This window comes from Miscanthus floridulus, chromosome 2 (genome assembly GCF_019320115.1).
Source record: "Miscanthus floridulus cultivar M001 chromosome 2, ASM1932011v1, whole genome shotgun sequence".
Lineage (NCBI taxonomy): Eukaryota > Viridiplantae > Streptophyta > Magnoliopsida > Poales > Poaceae > Miscanthus > Miscanthus floridulus.
In genome coordinates this window covers 941883-947531 of record NC_089581.1, presented here as the reverse complement: position 1 = coordinate 947531, position 5649 = coordinate 941883, and positions in this window count along the sequence as shown.

Here is a 5649-nt window from a genome sequence, read left to right as displayed (position 1 = left end):
TCTAGAAATGCGAGGGCTGAGGAGGAAGACGAAATGGTAAAGTGGCAACAGTGGGAACGCAGGATGCGGCGGCGCAGTTATAAAGCACTTTTCCCACCCTTTTGCATTCAAGGGTTTTTTGGAAACCATTCCCGCAATTTATGCCTCTCTGAATTCTCCGCAACAGCATGGTGGTCCATTACCTAGGCTTTCACGCAACCACAGCCCGTATCGCCGATTTATCTCCGCAATTTGTTATGGCCCACCGAATTTTTGCCGACTTCTCCGCCAATCATTACGGCTCAGTAATTACTACTATACAGCCATTACTCCGGTATTTTCTCCATGGTTTGTCTTCTCCAAGATTTCCTAAAGTGGCTCAAGGACTATGTCTGTATTACATCTTAGTTCCTCACCAAATTGGGGATTTTTTGCCAATTGACTGTTGTTTCTGACCCTGGCACCACGTGACTGCGTCACCTACTGTCAGGCTCGGGGACTAAGTGGGCACATTTCACCTTGCGGTTAATGTGCTTTTTCTCACTTAGAGGCTACGCCCGGGGACTGGCTGCCTGCTCAGCTGGTCTTTTACTAATCTTCTACTTTGGACCCTGGCACCACATGACTACATCATCTACTGTCAGGCTCGGGGACTAAGTGGGCACACTTCACCTCGCGGTGAATGTGTTTGCTTTATTCTGGAGACTCCATGCCTCTTGAAGCTGAAGAAGACTATCTCCTTTTCTAGTGGTCGGACTCTAAGTGGGCACACTTGGTCCACTGTGAAGAAATTTTTTATTCTAAAACTTGAGCTCCTTACACCCTTATGGCAAGCCATACTTGGGTTATACTGCTCGGCTATGGTTCACGCTGCTCGACTATGGTTCACGTTGCTCGGCAACTGCTCACAACTGCTCGACAACTCATCACGGTGGTCGGACCATGAGTTTGACTGCTTGTCTTTGTTCACACCTATTCGAACAAGCTCAAGACAGCGTTGCATAATAGGTACAAGGCGCTCGAGGACTAGCCATAGGGGGTAAAACTCCGGATACCCATGGCAGACCACATGGGATGTGCCCCTAGGGGCGGCCCAGCCCACAAGATAAATCCTTGTGGGGCATGACTCTGCTCGGCGCCTCCCGCAAGACACTAGGAAGATATCCTGAAGATACTATGAGATCTGTTAGGATACGTATGATCCCAAGATTCTTGTAATCTTTTATTACTTTCCGGTTATCTCTCAGATCTAACCAACTTATAACCCTACCCCTCAAACTATATAAGGCTGGCAGGGACCCCCTCCAAACACACGCAATATCATACAATAGCTAATATAAACCAACCGGCTATAGGATGTAGGTATTACCATCTCGCTCCTGATCTCGCTCACCTCTATGACAAATCTACCATCGTGGGATACCTCTCGGTGGACTACCGAGCATCTTTTGTTGGTAGGGCCCTCCAGTCAGTAGAACAAGCTGGAGGTCATCGAGGCGGAGCTCCAGAAGTTGGTGTAGCATGGCCTCGATGGGCTGTGGGTGTTCCATACTTTCTTCCACCATCGAGTTGCCCCACTAGCGAAGAGGAGGCGACCAATGTGGGCCTACTCTGGCCCAATGGATCCTGACCACGCGTCGCCAGAGGAGTTGGCGAAGGATGAAGTCTAGAGTCATCTCAATCGGGTGCTGCAATTGAGGGACAAAGAGTCCCTTGAAGGAAAGCCTGAACCTCTTCACACCACAAAGCTGTCCAATCTGGTATGCTTCCCTCTTCTCATTCCGTGTCCTTTTCCCTTTTGCTCTCCTGTATTTTGACTTTGAGTCATCCATTTTGTAGGGACTCATGGGTTATAAGTCCTGGCCACATCTTCCGAGGGGGCTAGAGGGTGTAGCTCAGCAAGCCACTTGGAAAGAGGCAGTGGTTGCCAAAAAGAAGAAGAGAGCTAAGAAGGTCTGGATGAGGCATGAGAAGGAGATCGCCCGATGGGTGCGGGCCGGTGAAAACTGGAGTGATATGGAGGCGGAGCTTGAGTTAGAGGAGCCCATGGAGATGGGTGGCGATGTGAGCACCTCCAAGGATGATGGAGATAGGGGTGTCATCGTGACCTCAGTGGAGCGTCATGCGCCTATGGCCGCGTCCATCGGTGGTGGGTGGGATATGGAGATGTGCGGCGACATTCCCACATCAAGCAAGCACGCCATGAGCTCAGATGTCGCCGTCGAGCAAGAGGTGAAGCAGGCACGGTCACTGCGCCCTTTGAAGGCGTTATTGGCTTCAACCCCCCTGCTCTGAGCATGGCAGGGCATGCCGGCCTATTGGAGGAGCATGCTCATACCCCCCACATCTTCGGGGTCAGTGCATGCACGCGACCCACAATGGGAAGATGCCTTATCAGTTGCCCTGGTAGGTGCGCCACGAGCTGGCGATCGTGGCGACTCGTGGGCGTATCGAGAACCGGCCGGGTCGGCTCCTCCCTCGGTCGATGTGAGGAGGCACGGGTCATGACCCATGAGCGGTCCTCGTCTGGTAGGTTCATCGCCAGTGGGTCAGGGCTTTAGAGCCCTGCCGCTTTCATCCTGGTATGCATCTTTGTTCCTTTTTTATCTCATAGTTGAGTTCTTTGAGTGTGACTGACCTATACTTTTTTTTACAGTGGCCAGGGACTGGTGGGACTAGGCATTGCCCCACCTCCCATGTGGGAGGAGTGGAGGTCTAGCCTACAGTGAGTCACGATGAGCGGCGGGAATCCAGACTGGCGGCGGTGCGACCTTCCCATCTAGGGGTTGCGCCCTCCTGGCCGATCATGAGTATACTAGCGGTGGCGACGGTGATGGCAGGGATCCCCATGGCAATGGTGGAGGTTGGGATAGAGGTGACCCATGTGATCCCTCCCCCAACAGCCACGGTGAAAGAGAGGAGGGAGACCGAGCTCCCTGCCTCGCCCGGCGGAGGAACACATGGCTTGCCCTCCTGGTCGAAGCTAGAGGGGTCAGGACGAGACGTGGATAGGCCAGAGGCAGAACAACCACCTGTGGGCCATGGAGTTGAGATAGTGGATATCCCATGCTCTGATGAGGAGGCACTAGGGTGGAGCCGCTAGCCATCCCGCCATCACAGGAGCTGGCGATGGTCCGATTGTCGCACGATGTTGCGATAGCTGGATCTTCCAGCGGGTTGGGGTGACCTGTGAGCTGGTGTGGCCCTGCCTCGATGACCCAAGGAAGGCTCAATTCATCTTTTGCGACAAGGAGGAGGTGGCGCTCTGGCACTTCCTAGAGAAGAGAGGACTATCGATGGAGTCTGACCTCACCCAAAAAAAGGCAAAGCTCAAGGAGGACATGGAGTGGGTCGAGCTCATCCATCAGGTGGTCTCAGTTGACCTGCCATGCATCGCTGAGTTAAGCCTTCTATGTTTTTAGTGTTTGTCTTCAACTCCTTGGTCTTCCACTGGTTGTCTCAGCATGCTTGCTTCTTGCTTTATAGGAGTTAGAGGCGATGTCGATCCGCAAGTCCTGTTTCCTTCGAGAGGAACACAGTCGGATGGAGCGGGAAGCCGTGATGTCACGACAGGTCAACGAGCTTGAGCGCAAGCTAGAATATGCCCACCACAAGTCCCAAGACCGAGCGGCCGAGGCGACGCGAGCGCGAGCGGCGGAACTGCTTGTGGCGAAACAGGTGACTGCTGCTGAGCAGGGGATTCGACGTGGCGAAGGTCCACCTAGTAGAGATTGAGGCGGTGCTCTAGAAGTCCCTAGAGGCTCTAAAGATAGAGCAGAAGGCCTAGTCAGAGGCTGATCGAGAAGTGCTCACTGCTCTGAGGGTAGTTGCTTGGGGTGGAGGAGTCGAACGCCCGACTGCTCGAGAAAGTCACCCAGCAAGAGGAAGGGCTCTCCATCCTCGAAGGCACCTACCTCGATATGTATCTATTCCACCTTTAGGTTGATGTCTCGGTTTTTCCTTTCCCTTGCTTTTGAACTTGTCGTGCTTTTTCTAGAACTGGACGAAAAAATTGGTTCTCTAGAGCAGGGAGCTAGAGACAGCTAAGGCGGTGATCGGTTGGAGCATAGAGGTGCTAGCCATGTCCCTTGAAGAGCGAACATGCTCTCAAGGGGGAGCTCAACTAGATCCACAATGTCGCCCTAGGTGGTTGTCTCTAAGGTGTTCAGGTCAGCACCGAGCACCAGTACGCCCACCATCCAGCTAGCGAAGGTCCTAAATGAGGTTTGGGTGCTCATCTCGACGGGATGTTCTATGGAACATCGGGGGTGCTGACCTCAGTGGCGACACACCACCCAGACCTAGACTTCGCCACCATCTATAGAGGGTACGTCGATGGCTGGAGCGAGGATGTCATCCATACGCTTAGGGAGAGTTTAGTGCCATACGCATAGATGGTTGCCGAGCAAGTCTTCGTGTAGTGGGTGATGGAGGCTCACCGTTCGAGCATGGCTTAAGGCGTGCGCCAAGAAGATTTTATCTAGCCTACGGACTGAGTGGAGACTAGGTCGGGAGCGAGTGTCGTCCCGCCTCCGACCGAGTCGAACATCATCCCATTGGAAGGTGAGCAGCCCTTATCCTCATCGACCAAGCCATTAGCCGATGCCGTCGGGCGGCCACAATAGTTTTTAGAATAGAAATAGTTAGTAAATGTAAAGGATAAGTTCATGGGGGAGAACCTGTGTGAACAATTTTTTATATTCATGAATACTTTAGTTTTGTTTTGTGATGGAATCACTCATAAGGGGAAGCATGTCCCATTCGTTCCTTGTTTTTACCCTAGCATAGCTTTGTTTTTTATCCTTTATTTTTCGCACCTGCCCGTTTGACCCATAGGCTGCAACCATAAGAACCCAGGCATGGCCCACGAGGCTTAGCTACTCGTAACCATAGGTCATGGCGGGGTGTGATCGGTCAGGAGTTTAAAACAAAGTTATATAGGGTAATTAAAGGAATGGACTATCCTTTTATTTGGGTAAAAAGTATTTACTATATGATAGTAAAAAAGAGAGGTGGTATCGCACCCTCGTGGAGCCCCCAAGCAACCCAGGCCAAGAGTGCTTGGGCTAGGGTGCTTGTAGGAGCAAACGTCGAATGAAAGAAAGCGGTAGGACCAAATTTTAGGGGAAGAAACAACGTAACTGTTCGATGTTCCATGTATTGGTGAGAACGTTGTCGTTGTTATCCTTCAGTCGGTAGGTGCCCAATCGGATCACCTTGGTCACTATATAGGGTCCTTCCTATGGTGGAGAGAGTTTGTGTTTCTCCTTGGTTGATTGGGTTCTTCAGAGCATGAGGTCTCCGACCTCAAGGATCCTCCCTCTGATTTTTCTTTCATGGTACCTGCGAAGAGTTTGCTCATAGCGAGCGAAGCAGACGACGATTGTCTCACGAGCCTCCTCGAGTAGGTCGACCATGTCCTATTGAGCCTCTGCAGCTCAGTCTTGGTCGAAGGCCTTCACTCTTGGGGCGCCATGATCAAGGCTCAAGGGCAACACAGCTTCAGCTCCGTAGGCTAGGAAGAAGGGTGTGAACCCTATGGATCAGTTCGGGGTCATTCTCAGGCTCTAGAGGATTGCTGGGACCTCTGCAACCCATCGCTCAACATACTTATTGAGTCAGTCGAAGATGCATGGCTTGAGTCCTTGGAGGACCATGCCATTGGCCCGC